The sequence below is a fragment of the Eleutherodactylus coqui genome, chromosome 1 (assembly GCF_035609145.1).
Source record: "Eleutherodactylus coqui strain aEleCoq1 chromosome 1, aEleCoq1.hap1, whole genome shotgun sequence".
Taxonomy (NCBI): domain Eukaryota; kingdom Metazoa; phylum Chordata; class Amphibia; order Anura; family Eleutherodactylidae; genus Eleutherodactylus; species Eleutherodactylus coqui.
The window spans coordinates 247,303,750-247,325,496 of NC_089837.1; the positions used below are offsets into that span (position 1 = coordinate 247,303,750).

Here is a 21,747-nt window from a genome sequence, read left to right on the forward strand (position 1 = left end):
TTTCTGGGTACATTTTTATTCCATTTTTGGGGGAGGCTAGCTGACCAAAAACTGCAATTTTGGCATTGTGTATCTCGTTTTTACAGCATTAGGATTTTTACAGTTGCTGCGATACCAACTATGTTTCTTTTTTATTGTTTATATTTTTAAGTGATAAATGGGAAAAATGGATATATGTGCATTGGTGAACAAGCTCTACACACTAGTAGCCTCTGAGAGCCTTTTTTTAGGCCAAGAGTGTAACTACTTTTAGGGCCTGGCATGCAGTGGTACAGACTGTGACCCCCAAGTTCCATGTGCTATACTGGAAAACAGAGGGCACACTATACTGTACTAGAATTTGTATGGAATCTATATAAATAGATTAGTGGTAATTTAAAATAACAATACATACAGTGATTAAATATTATGGCAATACTGGATAACACCACCATAAACATAATAAAAAACATTACTGGAATACCAAAATTACCGCTATATTGTAAGCAAATATTACCATTATACTGAGACTATGACCCCTCTGTCCCATCTTCCTATAGACAGGGTGCCTCAAAAGTGTGGAAACACCCATATAGAATTAAAATGACTTGGCAGACGGTGATCCAATTTTGCATATGTGCTGCAGGGAAAGAGACAGGGAAATTGAGTTTCCCTCTTCCCCCACAGCTTGTATGTAAAATTGGATCACTGTCTGCCAAACCGTTTTCATTCTATATTGTCGTTTTCACACTTTCGAGACACCCTCTAATATAAAACCATGTGTGGCCCCCCTTTCTATTTACTATGAACCTCCATTTTCTATTGTTATATACTCTGCTCCCCTATGTCCCCATTTATGATATAACCCCACCTAGTTCGGCACAAGTGACAGTGGATGGAGAAGCTGGCAAAGGGTTATGGGCTCTCACTCTGCCTCCACTCTTTCTGCCTACCTCAGCTCCCCATCAGCCAAAATAGACAAAGCAGTGCCACTAAGAAAAGCCTGCTCTGGGCTTTAAGTGAACTGTCGCTTAAGCCATGCTCCTCTCCCTGCAGTGAATAACCAGAAGGAGGGGAATGTGAAGACTGACAGAGTCATAGTGCAGTGAAATAGCTACAAGCTCATGGTCCCTGGTGCAAAATTTCTGCTTTTAGCGATAGTGCCCCCTCTGAGCCTCCACAAAGTAAAAGTGCCCCCACAAAGTTATATTGTCCATCTGTGCCTCACAATGAAAAAGTCCCCCACTCTGTGCCTCCACAAAGTAAAAGTGCCCCTGCTGAGCCCCCACAAAGCAAATGTGCTCCCTATGCATCCCCTCAAACTAATAATGCCCCTCTTTTTCTTTCCATCTTCTGCAGTCTATAATTGCCTGTCCTTTTCAGGGGCTGTTGTCGCTTAGTGTTGAAACTTCATCTAGCTGTTGTACTTATATTTTTGATAAAGCACAGCAGTGCACATAACCTAACCCCTCCTACAATGCTTCAGAACAGAAAAGGAGATCAGTAGGAGGAATCAGGTTATGTGCACTGCTGCACTACTGCTGTGCCAGCGCTAGGAAAGACGTATATTAGCTGGAGGCAGCTATGGGGTCTAGTTACTGCAGTCTGTCAGCCCACTCCAGACACTGGCCTATCTAGCATTTTCAAAATGGGCAGTGCAACCATATTCTGTTATCAGTGTAGTGCTGACCTCAAAACAACAAATCATGTTTTAATTTCTTTTAAAATAAATTGTGACACAGAAACATTATGTAGATGCTACTTTTCCAACCAGTTAGGCTGATGTGGATAACGTTTTCCATCCATAGCATCACTTCACCTACATTAAACTAGAGAGGAATCAAAATAGCAAGTGTTCTATTGAGATAATCACAGCCTAGCATCAGAGGCGTAATTTCAAGCTACTGGACCCCGATGCAAAAAAAGCAACAGGGCCCCAAGCTATAATACTTCATTTATACTATGGGCCTCCTAAGTCTACAGGGACAGGGTGCGTTTTTAGCATGTAAAACTACACTTCCAAGTATGACCTGAACAATGGTGAGATACACTGAGAGTTGTAGAGTCACAAACTAGAAAACTGCAGCTATTATAAGTGATCACAATACTGATGACATGCAATCAGAGACAGAATACACAATGATATTTAATAACTCACAGGTCACATCCTCTGCAGTCATTCCTTTTCTTTTCAATTTGGTCTAGATCTTCATGGCTCCTTCAAGCTATGTCTTACCTCTGCAGAATTTACAGCTAAGACATATTTAAACATTCTGAAAATAATAGCACGAATGTTGTGTCACCAGAAAATAGTGCTACTCATTGTGCCCCTCGAAAAGTGGAGGAGGTAGTGCGTTATATATTTGGGAAGCATACATCTCAACAGAGATTAAAGCTTCGGAGCATGGTAGTTCTGTAGAAACTCATTGGGGGAAAGAATACAAGGAGAGAAAAACAGAAAGGACACCATTGTAGGCATTTACTATAGGCCACCTGAACAAGCAGAAGTTAATGATGAACTCTTTCTACATCAGATGGCCAAACTCTCAAAAAAGCATGACATAGTGATCATGGGAGATTTTAACTATCCAGACATTTGTTTGGAATCTCTCTCAAGCAAAAGGAATTGGTCCAACAAATTCTTATCCGCTCTTGCTGACAACTTTATCTTCCAAAAGGTAGAAGAGAAAACAAGGGGATCTGCTATCTTGGATCTAATTCTTACCAACATGGAGGAAATGATTGAGGGAGTAAGGGTGGCTGGGACCTTAGGAGGCAGTGATCATGCTATCCTTGAATTTTGGATAAAAAGGGGAGGAAGACCTGAGAAAGCTCAGACCTCAAGGTTGGATTTCAGAAAGGTAGATTTTAATGGACTCAGAAAGAGGGTAGGAAGAATCCAATGGCTGGATGTTCTTAAGGACAGAAATGTGCAAGAAGGTTGGGAAATATTGCAAATTGAGATTCTCAAAACACCATTGTTAATCTCTAAAAGAAGGAAGAATGGGAAGCATTTAAAGAGATCAGAATGGATGAACACAAAACTTGCACACATGTTAAAAAGGAAGGAAGAAATATGTTTAGCAAATGGAAAAAGGGGGGGGGGATATCTAAAGAAGAATATAATGTGGTCTGCAGAAACTGTAGGGCAAGTGTCAGAAAAACTAAGGCTAATAATGAATTGAGGCTTTCAACAGAGGCTAAAAGCATTAAAAAAGGATTTGGGTGGTATGTCATAAGAGACGTTAAAAATGCTATAGGAAGTTTACAAGATGAAAATGGTTAAAAATGAAGGTTGAATTTTTAAATTCCTATTTTGTATCTGTTTTCTCTCAGAAAGTAGATGTAGCATAAACTGATCTTCCCTGTGCTATTGGGAGAATCAAATAATGCAGGCTATCTATAAACAGAGAGATGGTGAGGGAACAATTAGCAAACTTAAATGAATTCAAGTCTCCAGGTCCAGATAAATTACATCCTAGGATACTAAAGGAAGCAGCAGAGGTAATTGCTGAACCACTCGCCGTAATATTTGAACATTCATGGAGAATAAAACAAGTCCCAGAAGATTGAAAAAGGGCAAATGTTGTCCCTGTCTTCAAAAAAGGGGAAAAGGTGACCCAGGAAACTACAGGCCTGTGAGCCTGACTTCTATACTGGGAAAGATCTTTGATAGAGATGAGCGAACGTACTCGGTAAGGCCGATTTCGCAATCGAGCACCGCGATTTTCGAGTACTTCACTACTCGGGTGAAAAGTACTGGGGGCGCTGTGGGTGAGCGGGGGGTTGCAGAAGGGAGTGGGGGGGGGAGGGAGAGAGCTCCCACCTGTTCCGCGCTGCTACCTTCCGCTCCACCACGCCCCGCCCCACAGCGCCCCCGAGTACTTTTCACCCGAGTAGTGAAGTACTTGAAAATCGCGGTGCTCGATTGCGAAATCGGCCTTACCGAGTACATTCGCTCATCTCTAATCTTTGAACAAATTAATAAATAGCATTTATGCAAGTATTTGGATGAGAATGGAGTAATTAACCAGAACCAGCATGGGTTTGTAACAATCTAATTTCCTTATATGATATAATTACCGACTCTGTTGATCAGAAAAATGCAGCAGATATAGTATATCTTGACTTTAGTGAAGTTTGACAAAGTATCTCATACCATCCTTATTGAAAAAAATGGTCAAATATGGGATTGACAAGGCAATTGTTTGGTGGATTCACAACTGACTGAGTGATGGTACTCAAAGAGTAGTCATAAATGGCTGCACATCCAATTAGAAGAATGTGGCAAGTGAGGTATCACAAGGCTCTGTCCTAGGCCCAGTGTTGTTCAACATTTTTATGTTACGGCACTCTGACCCTCTGAGCGCCAGGTGGGGTGCCCTGAACTTCCCGCACCCCACTGTCCCTGCCTACTTGCCTCGGCCCTGGCTAACCCCAGGCGGACAACTGGACGGCGGTCCTTACCCTAGGATAGGGACCTGGCGACTACAAGGAAGAACCTAACTAGCGGGGGACAGAGTGCCGACAGAAAAGGCAGATGGAAATGACCAAACAGAAACAGACTGAACTGCAGACAAGCTGGAGGAAGCTGACAGGCAAACTAGGAGCTGGCTGAGACTAGCTGCAGACAGACTAACTAGACGCTGACAGAACCAATAACTGGCAGTGAGCTCAGATCACTGCCAGTCTTTTAATTACAAGGCTCCGCCCAGGGACGGAGAGTGGGAGGAGGCAACTCCTCCCACTGCTGCATAAGAAAGATGGAGGCGTGCGGACGGCACCCTACGGTTGGACACGCCCACACCGCCACCCACCGGCCGCCCCAAGCCGCCGGGAGAGCCCCGACACCAGAGCTCCAGGACGCCGGCGCCGACCGAGGGACCCCGCGCCGCCCTGCATGGTAACATTACCCCCCCTCTGACGGGGGACCTCCGGGCCCCCGGAAACCCGACCAGGCTTATCCGGAAAACGACGGTGAAAACGCCGTACCAACACAGGAGCGTGAACATCCCGTGCAGCCACCCAGGAATGGTCTTCAGGACCAAAACCCTTCCAAGCCACCCGATACTGCAAGGTCCCCCGTCGCAGACGAGAATCCAGGATTTCCTGCACCTCATACTCGACCTCGCCCCGGACCAGGGTGGTAGGCGGGGGACCGGAATTGTGCCTCACCGAAGGGACAAAGGGTTTCAACAAGGACTTGTGGAAAACCCTATGCACTTTCCACGTGGCTGGCAACTCAACTTCATAAGCGAGCGGGTTAATTACACGCGTAATAGTAAAAGGCCCTACAAAGCGCGGCACAAGCTTTAAGGACGGGACCTTCAGTCTTAGGTTCCTGAAGGACAGATGCACCTTCTGACCCACCTTGTAGGGTTCAGAAACTGAGAGGCTTAATGATTCTGGAACAACCCATCTGCCCTCGGGAACCCCTGGTGGAGCGTCCTGCTGAGCCCTCTGAAGGCGGGGAATGAGACCAGAGTCGACCGCCGCAACCACAACCCTAGGTTCCAGGGTATTTTTGGGGGGCAGTGACTCAAATTTTGGCACCCCAAAACTCCGCAAGAGGGCATCAGCCTTGACATTCTCCTTAGGGATGGGCTTGTTTGGAATAAGGTCTATCCCACAATCCCACTCTCTGTGAGGAGGCAGGGTCTCTGACAGGCTTTTGGACAACACATCCCGGGAGTCAGACAAGTATTCCGGAATGAGCGCGGTATCTACTAAGCAGAGAGGAAGGGGGGCAAGATGGCTTTGGCAGGATGGTCCCCAATGAGTCAGTTCCCGGGTGGTCCAATTGAATTGGGGGTTGTGCAACGCCAACCACGGCATCCCTAGCACCATGTCTACTGACATTTTCTCCATCACCAGGAATGATAGTTCTTCCAAGTGGGAACTCCCCACCGTGAACTGTAAGACTGGGGTCCTCCATCGTACCAAGCCTGTAGCAAGAGGGGTAGCATCAATGCTAGTAAAACGAATTGGCGTCTTCAGCGCCACAAATTCAGCCATCAGGGGTCTAACGAGACGCATGCTTATCAGGTTAGCGGCTGCTCCGGAAACAATAAACGCCTGCCTGGGGCGGGAAAAGTTCCGGAAGCTAACCTGACAAGGTACCAGAAGTTTAGGAGGTACCTGTAGTCCTAGGCGATGCTCCCTGCAATCGCCTAGGACTTGGAGTTCTTCCGCCGGTTCAGACTGTGGGTGCTGAGGCTTCAGGGGGCAGGTTATCACCCGATGTCCAGCTTTCCCGCAGTAGAGATGATGCAATAAACGAATCCAGCGTCGCTCTTTGGGGTCCAGCGGGTCCACCTCCATTGGCTCGTGACCAGAGACTGGTACGGAAGAGGAGGGAACAGGACAAACGACCTCCCTGACTCTATGGGCCTGTCTATCTTGCTTCCCAGCCCTGAGCCTCCTATCTGCCTTCACCGGGATTGGAACGGGATTGGAAATCAACAGTTCTTTAACTGCGTCCGAGAGGCCCTGCAGTAAAACGTCTTTCAGAGCGCTATCATTCCATGCAGTATCACCCGCATAGCGTCTGAAATTGGAGCAATAATCCTCCACACAAAGTGACCCCTGATGCAGCACCAACAGCCGCGAAACCGCCAACCCCACTCGGTCCGGTTCATCGAAGATACCCCCGAGTTCCTGAAAAAAGGAGTCCACCGACTGCAGGCAGGGGGAACCCTCGGGAATGGAAAAAGCCCAGGTCTGGGCAGAGCCCCGCAGCAGGGACATTATAAGCCCGACCCTCTGGGCCTCCGACCCGGAAGAACGGGGACGCATCCGAAAAAACAGGCGACACACCTGTTGGAAAACAAAAAACTTGTTCCTCTCCCCGAAGAACACCTCGGGAAGAGGGCACTTGGGTTCGGGACGGGTTGAGGCATCCGGCCCCTGCGACAACGCCCACTGCTCCTGGGCCACCATGCGAGCTGATAAATCCTGGATCACCGGCACAAGGGCGTGCAGCTGGTTTGCGAGGGGGCTGATCGCCTCCATGGAAAAAAAGTTTAAAGGGCCAGTTATTATGTTACAGCACTCTGACCCCCTGAGCGCCAGGTGGGGTGCCCTGAACTTCCCGCACCCCACTGTCCCTGCCTACTTGCCTCGGCCCTGGCTAACCCCAGGCAGACAACTGGACGGCGGTCCCTACCCTAGGCTAGGGACCTGGCGACTACAAGGAAGAACCTAACTAGCGGGGGACAGAGTGCCGACAGAAAAGGCAGATGGCAATGACCAAACAGAAACAGACTGAACTGCAGACAAGCTGGAGGAAGCTGACAGGCAAACTAGGAGCTGGCTGAGACTAGCTGCAGACAGACTAACTAGACGCTGACAGAACCAATAACTGGCAGTGAGCACAGATCACTGCCAGTCTTTAAACTACAAGGCTCCGCCCAGGGACGGGCGTAAGAAGGATGGATAAGAAGGATGGAGGCGTGCGTGCGGCACCCTACAGGTGGACACGCCCACGCCACCGGCCACCCCAAGCCGCCGGGAGAGCCCCGACACCAGAGCTCCAGGACGCCGGCGCCGACACCGGAGCGACGCGCGCCGACCGCGGGACCCCCCCCCCCCCCGCATGGTAACATTTTATCAATGATCTGGAGGAGGGAATTGAGGGGAAAGGGAGGATTTAAAAAGACATAGAAAAGTTTGAACAGTGGGTGGTGACTAACAGAATGGTATTTATTAGGGAGAAATGCAAAAGTACATCTGGGAGTGTTTAGGTTGCAAAAAAGAAGGCTGAGAGGAGACTTAATAGCTGTCTACAAATATCTGAAGGGCTGTCACAGTGCAGAGGATTCAGCGCTTGTCTTATTTGCACAAGGAAAGGCTAAAAGTACTGGCGTAACTATAGGGGGTGCAGAGGGTGTGGTTGCACATGGGCCCAGGAGCCCTAGGGGCCCATAAAGTCTCTCTTCCTCATATTGCAAACCAATACTATCAATGAATCTTTATAATTGGGGGCCCAGTTGCAGATTTTGCACTGGGGACCAACCGCTTCAAGTTACGCCGCTGGAGAAGCAATGGGATGAAACTGAAAGGGAGGAGACACTTTCTGATAGTGAGTGGAATCGGTTGCCACGGGAGGTGGCGAGTTCTTCCATCAAGGGAAGGCTTTAAACAGAGGCTGGACAGACATCTGTTTGGGATTATTTAGTGAATTCTGCATTGAGCAGGGGGTTGGATCTGATAACCCCAGAGGTCCCTTCCAAATCTGCGATTTTCTGAAGTAATTAATAGTCTACAGTGTGTCCGAAAAAGGAAATAATACTCTTTACCCAAAAAAATAAATATCAAACTGTAAGCCTGAAAGTAATTATTAATTATCATGCATACTATGCCCCTGAAATTTACTATAAGGCATGTTGTGCCCTTTAAAATTAATTATAATATACACTATGCCCCTGAAATTGTAATATGCACTGTACCCCCAAAATCAATTATAATGAAATGAATTGTAATATGTGCCATGCACCTGAATTTAATGATACTATGCACCATACCTACTGTACCCTGGAAATTAAATGGGTTTTCTGAGCAATTTCTATTGAAGACCTTACCTCAGGATAGGTCATCAATAGTTGATCGGCTAGAGTCTGTCACTTGGGACCCTGAGTGATCAGCTGTTCAGGCAGTCGCTGTCAGTGCCATAAGGGTGCGTTCACACGAGCGTAGGCGTATTTACGTTCGCACGAGCGCAGCGTATAATCGCCGGAAAGAACGTTTTTCGCCGATCACGACCAGAGCTAGAAAGCGTATTTTCGTTTGTTCCTACTTTTCAAACGGTCTCTTCGGCCAGCGAATATTCGCCGGCACGTATGATCAATAGATGACTGCAGGGCCACGGCTCTGTGGATCTGAACGGCAGGTTCCCGATGATCATCTATTGATGACTTGTCGGTCATAAACAGCAAAACTTTTGAATATTCTTATACGTATGAGTCTGGTACTTTAGACTCCCACTGGCAGGGGAACTTGGAGGTGGACGGGGAGCAACAGTGTGTCTGTGTTGATTAGAGATGAGCGAGCGTACTCGGTAAGGACAGATACTCTAGCGAGTATCGTCCTTACCGAGTACCTGCCTGCTCGCCCGCAGAGATTTGGGTGCCGGCACCTGAATCTTTGCGGGCGAGCAGGCAGGTACTCGGTAAGGACGATACTCGCTCGAGTATCTGTCCTTACTGAGTACGCTGGCTCATCTCCAGTGTTGATGTGACTGGTTGTTTAATTGTACCAGAGTGATTGAATACCATTGTGCTATAGGTGACCCTGTAAGGCCTGTAACTTCAAGCACTGGTAAATCAGCATAAAAGAAAGCTATTAAAAATATTTTTACATTATTGCAATTTGAAGGGCTTTTTTTTCATCTCTCACATAGGCGTTTAAGTACAGCATTTAGCGAGCGTTGCTAAAAACGCTGCACCAAGCATCCATTCATTTCAATACGGCTTCTAGATCGAGCACTTTAGCGCAGGGTTTATAACACGCACTAAATCGAACGCTGCATGTTCTATTTTTCAGCATTGCAGTGCAGTGCTTTTTAATGCACCACATCGCCCATTGAAATAAATGGAGTGCATTAAAAATGCTGTTAAAACCCAGTAAAATGCTGTGTACAGCGTTTTACAGTATTTTCAATGCAGTATCTATGCAACTGGCAGGGAAGAATGAAAGTGGTGACGACATCAGCCTGCTTTGCCTGCATTGTTACTGAGCTAATAACGCAGTAACGACGCAGGCAGATGCTCACAATAATGTACAAAGCAGCTCTGCCCACAGTAAAAACGCTGAGTGTAAAAACGCTGTGTTTTCACAAACGCTTGTGTGACAGTGGCCTTATGATACTTGTCTTTTTACACAAAAGTATTTATCACCAGAAAGATTATTTTCTGGATCACATGCCTTTTTTGCTGTACTTGGTTACAGTTATGACATGAGAGACCAGAGTCTGTAGAGGAGCATACACCGACTGCATCCATTGATTCTCATTGACCTGATGAATGCCAAGAGATTGTCCCTTAGTTATATGTCCTTGTGATATTGTTAATTCATCCCACAGTCAGGATAGGTGAATCTGGAACATTAGTCAGAGGAACGTATCATTCCCTACTTTTTTTTGGCTTGCAGATAATAGTGACAGCCTATAGGTGTCACTGTTGTCATTACTGACAGTGTTGCATACTTTATCTAATGAAACAGGCACATAAAATACGGTAATTTACATATGTTAACTGTATAAAGGTAATTCTTTTATATTATATTACACAAAAATAGATCAAGTGTTAACAATAATAATACTGATCTTATACTTACAACAACAAGTGTTAATAATGAAACAAGAATTAAAATTAAAACAGAAAATGTCAACAAAAATAGATACAAAATTAAATAAAAAGGTATGTTGTTTGGTAAAACAAAGGGTAGATAAAGAAATATATCATAATTAGGTCAAGATTACAATTGTCACAATGTTACAAACTTCACATGGCTTCATATTGACTAAACCAGCACAGTAAGAGGAACAATAAACTGAGAAAAAAGGCCAAAAAAGCACAATTAAAAAATGCAAGCACAAAAAGGTAAAAAAGAATGGGGTTTGGATGAAGAGAGGAAAGAGGGAGGGTGGAGGTGTAGTAACATGTGATAGGGAGGGAGAAAAGCTACACGTCATGGGTATTGTCATCTCCTGCATAACACATAAAAACCCCTACCACAGTCACCCTCCTCAACTGAAAGAACACAACAGCTGCTGTCTGCATCAGGAGCCAAACTCACAGTAGTATTGTAACAAATTTACACCGGGGTCACAGCCAGAACTGGGAAAAAGATGAATCAGATCATTATTTTCTGTCTAGGAATGGTCCTATTGGCTTTTCTTATACCCAGCCAGGTGAGCCTTATACATTCATTACATTGCTCTGCACAATCTTGATGCACATAATGCACTTTACCAAAACAAGAAAATAAATTTACATTTAGGACAGAGAATATTGTGCAGGTTCTGAACAGCATTCTGTTAACATATATATTATTGTTATTTTTTTCCTGTTTTAATGTATCATCATAAACAAATATAGAAACTTTTTTAGCAGTTTCATTGTAAGCATACTGACTTCTGAAAAGTGTTATAAAAACTGACCAATATAATTTACAAAAGATCCTTGTTACTGAACATTGTAACTATCTCCCTATATACTGCATGCACAATCAACAATTACCATCTGAGAGTACCCTGTAACCAAATGTTACTCTTTTATAAGTGCCATATGGATGAGACTCTAGATTCCTCTTCCTTGTTAAGAACTGATGGGAAGGATGATGTAGATATGTGATCCTGATGTATTACAGTGTTCATTAGGGACTTTAAACTAATGTAGGCAGACAAATCCCCAGTCTTGTATAAAGAGTAGAATTTTTAACAACTACTACTAGTAGACATCATCCATGTGTCTCGAGCTTCAGTTATGCATTGGAAAATATACATTTAGAATCCACAAGTCTGAAATTGAATCCATAATTGATTTTTGTATGTGTGATCTTTGTATAGACTATTGTTATGTAGTATATTTAAAAGCCTTCTTACCATATGTGCCCTTTGTAGCCAGTTTGCAGTCATGTCTTTGTCACTGGCAAGTTTATAGAAATCATACTTGGCCACGCCATATCTTCATGAATCTATCTTTTTAACTAAAATACTTTGATATTCCTAAGATTTATAAAACAGCCACATTTGGGAACACTGCATGTGGTGCTGACTTAAGATATATGAAAAGCTCCCCATTGCGATATGACTAAACACTTTGAATTGGTGTTGTCTTTTCCTTTCCAATGACTGCAACAAAAGGAAATGTTTAATACACAAATTTTGTGCTATTAGTTTTCCCTTAGTGAAAGTTTCATGTCTCCTTTCATGTAGTGTCATATTTCACTTACGTGTACAGTTAACAGCCCAACTCTAGCCTCCATTCAGTTTCTCTCTCTCATTTTCCTTCTTTGTTCCACTTATTATTGCTGATTTCTATAGCCAAATATTTATTAAATATAAAATGGGGGGGGGGGGGGGGAAGATAAAGTTGCAAAGAAATTGGGCAGTGACATGCTTAAACAGGTTGTCCCACATTTTGTTATTGATGGCCTTTCTTCAAGTGAGGTCATCAATAGTAGATCAATGGAGGTCTACTGCTCTGGATCCCCACTGATCAGCTGATCCTGCACTAGTCACTGTTGATATGATGCTGTCTTTCTGATGGAAACAGACAGTTTTGTACACTGCTGTGCTATAGTCCCAGCTGGTATTACATGCTGAGTTCCATTGAAGTGAATGGGACTCATCATGTAATACAAGCCAGGGGCCACTGCGCAATGTACGGAGCTGCCTCCTTACGGAACAAAGGCAGCTCCGTATTGACAGTGACCGGCCTGGGGGATCAGTTGATCATCAGAGATCCTGAGAGGCAGACCTCTGCCAATTTGCTTTGATAAACTATCCTAAAGACATCAATAACAAAACGTGGGATAACCCAATTAAGCTACTGGAAATATATATTTAGTTTTTGTTTTAGCCAAAGCCCAAGAGTGCAGCAACAATGAAATAACAATATAAACGAAAGACTGATAGTTCTCCTTTCTTATGTGTCAATTTCTCAGTTTTGTTACAAAAACAAAACAGCATCAAAAACGACGTATGTGGTTTTTAGTTCAGTTTTTGATGCAACTTTTAATCGTTTTTTGGAGCCAGAACAGAAAAGTGGAGATGTGTAAGTCTTTCTTTTGAACATGATAAAACAGATTTTACTTAATGAGTCAGAAATAACATCGATATCTGTAAAACATTTAATCTTAGACAGAACTCATAATTACAATTGTGCATTAGTTACAGAACCACATTTAAATGTAACAGGTGGTGTTGAACCATATTAAGTAGTAGAGTCCATGAAAGATGTAGTAGAGCGTGTGTCTAAAATGGACCTCATTTATTAACAACTTACAACTAACTACTATCAATTAAAACCTACAAACTGAAAAAGCTAATTTGTATAGTACTAACTGTAGTGTTATAAACTCTGATCTATAAGCTGAGTGCCAGTGATATTGATTCTTGCATGGCATGACTGGTGAAGTATAACATTTACAGATGCTAACTGGTAGGCAGCCAAATACCCAAAGTCTAGAGGCACAGGTAGGGAAAACTGTATTATAGCAATGGGTGTATGTATGGAGTATATAGCCCTGCTTTCTTGTCATTATGAACAGCTTTTTTTCCTGTATTTCGGCTCACCCTGTATGCATTCGTTATAAAATATCATGATGCATGGTAATACTGAACGCATGCTAACATGAATTTGAATTTATAACTTATTCTGATTATATCTGATTATTTTAGGTGAACAGTCAGTCTAATGCTACTACTACAACACTGACAGGGCAAAATGTATCATCTACTTCAAATTCAAATGGAACATCACCTGTCACAACTTCCTCGAACACTACAACAACCCATGCGCATGCAGTTTCCTTGTATTCAACCCCTGCTCTCTTCTTCAGCGTTGCCTTCATCTTGGTTCTAAATGTTTGCTGTTAATAGACTGTGACGTAAATGCAACTATAGCACTCTCTTACACCTCTGCTCTCTTGTATTCTCATTATCAAGCACACCGTGGAATGGCATATGTAATCATAATCAAGATCAATGTAACCCCATCTGATTGAGAGGCTCATTTTCACTTACTCAGGCTTCCCCCAAATGAACATTTTGCTGACCTGAAAACCTTGAGTGTCTACTCCACAAAGAGTCTCCAAAAGTATCCAGAATTAAATTAACAAACTAATATTCCGCAAAGAACACCGAGACATACAGTAGTGGCTGGAAGACATATTTGAAATAGGTCTGTCGATGGGATCAAGTACATCAATTTAGAAACTGGAAGGACTTGCAGACTGCGTTGTTCATATTCCTGAAGAGTAGCATGTACATTCTATTCTAGTATAGTACATACTGCTGCGTTGCTAGTCATTTCCATGAATAAAAAATATGGTAAATATTGCTTTAATTTCTTTTTTTTTACAGCGGAATATTCCACATGCATGTACGTCAATGACCACTGCATGCTCTGTACCTATATCAAGCAGCATGGAAACTTCCCCTGAAATGGAAGGGAGAGCTCCCTGACATGAAAGGAATTCATTGTACTAGTATGATGGACAATCACTGCATTGTCCCTTGGACTCATCATCCCATGAGTCTGGAGTCGTAGCTTTTCATTGTCAGCTAGTGTTTCCACAAGTATGTCAGTCGTGATTTTTCAATTCTGATTTGAGTCGGTTATTTTTACTTGAGATATACTTTAGCAGAGTACCACAAAATAAGGGCACAATTGGTATCTTTCTGCACTATATAGACTATAAAAATTATTTTGCAAGTGGGGTTTCAATGGGAAAGATCACTCATTCATGTGTTTACTGAAATGAGGGTGCAATATTTGCAATGCAATGCTGATTTTTCTGAGGTCTCTTTATGCAGTAAAGTCAGTATCACAGTAAGTAGGGAAAAGAAAAACTCTTTTTGCAATGCAATGATTTAACTGAGCCATCTTTCATTATGTGTACCATCAGTGTATTTATTTAAGTGATCATTCTCATTGAAATACATAAAATAGATCAATGAAAATGCAAATTGTGTCATTCCCTTACATTTCATCAATTTAGTGCAGAATAGATACTTAAAAGGGCTGTCCAGTTGTGAACTAGTAATGGGCTATCCTTAGGATAGGCCATCAGTTAGTAGATCAGCAAGTATCTGCCACCTAGGTTCCCGGCCAATGAGCTGTTCACCAGGACGGTGCACTCATGCATAGAGCTGATACGTTCAGGAAGCAGACAGCTTTGTTCTCGTTGCAGTGGCCAGGCCTGGTATTACAGGCAAAGTAATTAGGCATTTTAGGTGTGCTACACACCTAGGGGTGTGCGACTAGCCACTATGAAATCAGATCAGTGCATGAGTAAAAAGTGATTCAGCAGGGGTCCTTGGTGGCAGACCTCCACCGATCTACTACTTATAACCTATCTTAAGGATAGGGCATCTGTAGTTTACAACTGGGCAAGATTTTTAAAGTCAACTATGCAATGGGTTGCTATGAGTTACAACTGAAATGTCCTTCTAGCTCCATAGTAATAAAGACTTTAAGAACGATTTGCATAAAATTGTAGATTCTCATTAAGAAACAATTCCTGCATTCATACAGGACCTTTGTAAGTTTGCACCAACCTTGAATTCTCTTGTCATTCTTTTAGGTGTATTATATAGAACATTGCTTATGAAGTTGCATCACTTATCAGCTTTTGTTGCAGAGGTAACTGATTATTAGAAAGACTTTATTTAAAATACTATCTTTCATATAATGTCTCCTACATAATATAGTATTCGGTAGGTTTCCCAAACGTATGTGCAATTTCTGCAATGGTGAAACATTAAAGGGACTCTCCGGGCATGACATCCCTGAGTTCTAGTACCATTGTTTTTGCCTTTAGTGTTCCTCTTAATGATTTTTTTCTCATATATTATTTTTTTCAAATATATAGTCCTAAAAGTAACCAAAATGGCATAGATAACTGTGAACCATTTTTATGTACATTATGGAAACCTTTGCTTTATAATGTTTTGTGTAGGGGAAATTGTATTATTGTATTTCCATGTGTCATTCACCTATAGTCATTGACTGTGCTGTGATGCAACTTATAGTTGTTGAATATGACCAGTACACTGTCATACTATACTTGTTACCCAGAATACCAACTAAATACACTGGTTGAATGCCATTCTTTATGATAGCATAAATATAGGAATATATATTTTAGGACTCAATCAATTGACTGGAAAATCTCTGGGTTTGATGTTCTGTTGAATGAACTGTGTTGCTCTATGTGCCAGGATATCTATTGACCTCTACAATAGTGAATTATCATTTTGTAAGTTTAATTTTATCAAATGAAATAAAATCAAATATTGAAATTTGGTGATCTTTAAATGACTATGCAGTTTTTATTATGTGACATCTGTTATCTAAACATCTTCATATTATACACAGGGCCTGATTTACTTATAGGCACAGGCGGGGGCAAAGGCTTTTCCTGTTGGGGAAATTTTCATCTAAACACTGAACAACGTGTATCTATATGTAAATTATGTGTACTTATATATAAGGTCGGATTCATACTGGCTTATGCACATTTACATGCGCATTAGGTGTTGTGTGTTTTTTACTGTACTATTTGCACACACAAAAAAAACATGCAACAATGGTCCCAGCAATTGTAGTGGCCAATTAGTGTAATTAGTTCCATATGTTCTATTACCTTGCACAAATGTGCAGGAAAATGGTACATGATGTTAATTTTTGGGGGCAACTGAAATGCACATGCAAAATATGTACATATGAACAAACTAATTGAAACCAATGTTTTTTGGGGTTTTTTGCATATCGCACGCACATATTTTGTGCAGTCAAATACCCTTGAGTGAATCCGTCCTTAGATTAGTTTCAGACAAGCATATTAGGGGTGCATTTTTGCGCCGGAATTATAGATGAATGTTATAACCTAAATGAATGTGTTATTGTTATCCGTTTTTTGGATGAAAATAACACACGTAAATGTGCGGTGTTCAGCACATAGAACAACACACAGACGGGATGTCCGAATACTGTCCGATGCAAGTTGAGCCCGAAAATCCCAGTGTACAAGTAGCTTTATAATGAGACACTTTATTTTGTAAGAGCAGACAAACATTTAAAAGCCATACATAACTTAAGGAATAACCTTGGGGTGCCAGATGATCTGTGACTACAGGCTGCCGACTTGTAAATTTGGTACTAATCGTAAATTAAACGAGAAGGCTGGGTTTATTTAGCAATTATTTTAGCAATTCATCCAACAGTGCTAAGGCCCATTTACAACAGCCGATGATCGCTCAAAAATCGCTAAAAAGCAATCGTTTTAGCGATAATCGTTGCGTCTAAATGCACGCCCATCGTGCACTGCTAGCTGATCATTAAATTCAGGCCAAACTAAAAATCAATGGTCAGCCTTATCAGCAGTTCTCCACAGGTAGTGCTGATAGCATTGTTTCCCGTTGGAGAACAAAGGAACTGAAAGCAGATAAGAGCCCTCCAGCTATTAACTGCTTTCAGCTAAGGCTTCATTTGCATACTTAATTGCTCTTAAGTAGCTGAGTAGCTACTTAATAGTTTATGCAAAATGATTGCGCAAAGCTGTCACTCAGACTATCGTTTGAGCAATCATCGGGCCGTGTAAATGATAAGCCTTTAGATAGCTGCAATAATTAGTACATGTAAATTACCTCAATTATTTGATCACGATCACAATGTGACCCTCAGAAATATTTTCTTTTAAAGGGAACCTGTCAGGTCATAAACTTTCTGGGCTCAAAGGACTGGGACCACTGAGTCTGGGAGTGTGCTTTTTTATACTCGCCTGTCTCCCTGTTCCCTTGCTATCCATCCAGGAAACTGGCGTTCGGTGCGTGCATCAGACCCATCTCTTCATTTCAGGCACACATGGAAGACATACTGAGGCCAGTAGTGGAACAATATTTCCTATACCCACCCTAGAAGAATATTTCTGCTTGGGAATACTGACCTCAGACGTTCAAATAATTATTATTGGAAGCACATGCATGACAATAAATCACCCACAAAATACTGTACATTCTTGCATAATCTTCAATTCAACTTTTCAATTGCAAAATTATATCAAGCATATCCAAACTTACCTGCTGGGTTGCGGAGATGACATGTCATATAGGCTGCAGAGGTCGCATTGTGGGAAAGAAGATCCAGGAGGTGAATATAATGTTTGTTTTATTGTCCCTTATCCTGGTTGAATTTTCCAGATTAAGTCCACCCCATGTGAACATACCCTTAAAATGCAAAATAAAACTGGTCTTTCCCATGTGCTTGAGACCTTTGCATGATTCTAATATGTTCTATCATACATTACAATAATAGTTTCCCTGCTTAATATGCCTTATAAAGAAAAAACCTTCTTGAATAGCTTTTTCTTTGGTTAATCTTTGGCATGCCACAGGCCAACAGGCTTTTCCTTAAACGCAGATATTCCTATCCCTTACTTTTTACTTGAAAAGAGCCATTGTCTGTTTCTGAAGAGCAACCACAGTTGTATTTCTTTCTCAATTGAAAAGCTGCCAAGCGTGAGGCCCTGGTAGGACTTGGTTTCACTAAGTTATATATATTGGACATATAGATATCTACAATGCAGGTTGTTAGCACAGAGGTGTTTATAAAGCAATATAATGCTGATTTTACCTTATAAATGTAGTATTCAATGATAGACTCACATGTTATCCACCACAGAAAAAAAACATTACAAAATGGAAAATGAATGTAAATTAATTAATAATAAGTCATGTTATGCTTTGCCCCTACTATTTAATTATGCAACTTGGAGAGGAAAGTGGCACAGGGAACAACTTGTTCTTAATTAACTGTCAGGGAGAAAAATAAACAGGACTTAACTGTTTAGTGTTAAGTGAAAGAATGGCCTGAAGGTAGAAAGTAGAGGAGAGTGCCAGGAAGCTGCAAGGCATAGTGCACATTTAGTTATAATAATATATTTAAATGGCACATAGAATTAGGGTGAATTCACATGTGCTAGATTTGTTACAGAGATTTCTGGGATTGTGCCGTTTTTCTGAATGGGGCTTGCAAAAATGAATGAACTTGCTGACAAATCAACCTTATTCTGATGTGTGAAAATGATTTGCAGCTGCAGAAATTTCTTCAATAAATTTGCTGTGTGAATATATGCTTAGATAGTAATATTATATTTGTATCAAGGTGAAATCTATACTCAGAAACCAGATCACATGGTATGGAGTCTGTCGGTGTCCATCACATCATCTTCGGGGGCTGGCTGTTTGGCCTATTTCATGCTTAATCTGTTTTATTGAAGATTTTGTAACAAAAAGGAATAAAAATAGAAGGCACCAGGGTATTAAGGAATTATGTATATGAACTCGAATACATAGAGCCAGGATTACCCAAAAATAAAATGCCCAAAGCATCAATGTAGGCCATCAGTGTTAATATGAGACCAGTCAGGGACCCTGAGTAGCAGTGGCGCGGTTTGCCGCGGCGTTCTGGGATGGTGTTGCACCCACGTTCGGGTCGGTGAGCGGCATCGCCGTACACCGGGGTGCGGGCGCGGCATGTGTCGTGTGAGCTCTATCTCTGTGAGTTATAGTGGCTGGCTCGGAGCTCCGGTCAGCCGGCTTGATTGATCTCCGCCCTAGGGGCGAAGACTCCTGAATATAGTCTGGAATGTAGTCTGGCAGCTGCTGATAGCAATTGCCAGTTATTGGTTCAGTTCCCTGTGTGCTTGACTTCTGTCCTGCTCCAGTGGAAGTTACCTGGTCTCGATCCAGCTCTGCCTGTGTTCTGTTTTCCTGTCATGTTGGTTTATTCCATCTGCCTAGCCTGTCAGTACTAGTAAGTTGTCATCTGCATAGGGACGGCGGTTCCTCTCTGTCCTGTCACTAGGCAGCGTAGGGTCAGTGTTGGCGGCCTGGACCTATCCACCTTTGGGGCTACCTCCAGGAAGGGACATTGGTGTGGGTGAGGGTCAGGGAGTCCCGCGCCGTGCGTACCTGTGCACACTACTAGTACTGTAACATAATAACTGGCCCAAAAAATATTTTCCTGCGGTTTCTTGTGGTGGGATTCACGGTGTGAATGGAGTCCTACAATACGATTACCGGTCAAATTCGTGACCTCGCCGGGATGGTTCAGGATCTGTCAGGGCATCTCAGCTATCATGAGCAGCGGTTGGTTGTGGCCACTGACCCAGTACCTGAGCCTAAATGCCCATTACCCGAGGTGTTCTTGGGGGACCGGAAAAAATTCTTTATCTTCTGGGAGGTTTGTAAGTTGTTTTTTCGCTTACGGCCTCATTCCTCTGGGTCCGAGCCCCAACGGGTGTGGATTGTTATGTCTTTGCTCAGAGAAGGGCGTCAGTCATGGGCCTATTCTTTACCTGTTGATTCCGCTTGTCTGCAGTCGGTAGATTCTTTTTTCACTGAGCTCGGGAATATTTTTGATGAACCCGATCGTCCAGGTTACAAAGTCAGTTGTTGGCCCTTCGCCAGGTGTGCCAGTCGGCAGAAGAATATTGCTCAAGTTTTAGACAGTATTTAGGTGAATCTGCATGGAACGACTGTGCGCTCAAAGATTTATTTTTGGTAGGCCTGTCTGACGCAGTAAGAGATCTATTGCTGTCCCATCCATCACCCTCCACTTTAAATCAAGCTATGGAATTGGCAGTCAGAGCTGATCGTAGACTCAGGTCTAGAAGGGAAACTAAGCTAGAGTACCATCAAGAACGTGGTTCTAAGTCTTTGGTGACTTATACAGCCTGTACCCGATTGTCAACCCCCAGAGCTGATGGTATGGAAGTGGACCGGCTGAGCCCTGGAGAGTGGAGGCGGTTCCGGGCTTCAAACCAACTCTGCTTCTACTGCGGCAAGGCTGGTCATCGCATTGTGTCCTGCCAGGAAAGGCAGCCATGGAAGCAGCAGGAAAACTTCAGCTCCTAGTTGACTGTCGGGAGGATCATCTAGGAGGTCAGGTACTCTCTAAATTACTGGTGCCTTGTAGTGTGTCTTACAAGGCTTTTCACAGGATGGGACAGGCATTTATTGATTCTGGGTCGGCTGCGAACCTTATTCCTTTGCAGTTCATAAGACCACTGTTACCAGTATCAATGCAACCCCTCTGTCCTCTGGGGTAGTGCGTTGGAGGATACCAGAACTTCGGTTCATGGTGGGCGCATTACTTTCGGAGGTTATTTCATTTCTGGTCATGGAGAAGATGTCCGTGGATATCGTTCTGGGATTGCCGTGGCTAAGGATGCACAATCCTCAGTTTGATTGGACTACTCTGGAGCTAGTTCGGTGGGGAGGGTTCTGTCAGGATCATCTAGTGCCTGTAACATTGTGTTCCACCGATAAAATTAGTATTCCAGACTATTTACGGGATTTTCAAGATGTGATCTCTAAGAAGCTTTCTGAGGTATTACCCCCACACCGCAAATGGGATTGTGGGATTGATCTTGTCCCAGATAGTCCCATCCCTAAGGGGGCTATATTTATTCTGTCGGGTCGGGAGCATGAGGCTCTTAAATCCTATATTTCAGAGGCTTTAGCCAAGGAACATATCAGACCATCAAAGTCACCAGCTGGAGCAGGCCTATTTGTCGTTGAAAAGAAAGATGGGTCTTTGTGGCCTTGTGTTGACTATCGGGCTTTAAACAAGATCACCATAAGGAGTCAGTGCTCGCTCCCTCTGATCCCGGATCTGTTGAATCAGGTGGTGGGAGCACGCTGGTTCTCTAAGCTGGACCTTCGGGGGGCTTATAATCTTATACGTATTAAGTCTGGTGACGAGTGGAAGACCGCACTCAACACCCTGTTGGGGCGCTTCGAGTGCCTGGTTATGCCCTTCGGGTTATGCAACGCCCCTGCAGTTTTTCAGGGGTTTATGAACGTGGTCTTCCACGATTAGCTAGGGGTTTTTATGGTTGTCTATTTAGACGACATTTTGGTGTACTCATCGGATTGGGACACGCATATTAGACATCTCCATTTAGTGTTAAAGCGGCTATGGGAGTACCAATTATATGTTAAATTGCAGAAGTGCTCATTTGGGGTCAAACGCGTGT

At 43.0% G+C, this 21,747-nt stretch overlaps 1 long non-coding RNA gene across 1 annotated transcript; it reads left to right on the top strand.

Moving 5' to 3' along the window:
- The first annotated feature begins 10,715 nt into the window (after positions 1-10,715).
- On the top strand, positions 10,716-16,022 carry LOC136632735 (uncharacterized). The gene is made up of 2 exons (XR_010793192.1): positions 10,716-10,888; positions 13,382-16,022. It is a non-coding gene; the product is annotated as an uncharacterized lncRNA (long non-coding RNA).
- Positions 16,023-21,747: the final 5,725 nt, after the last annotated feature.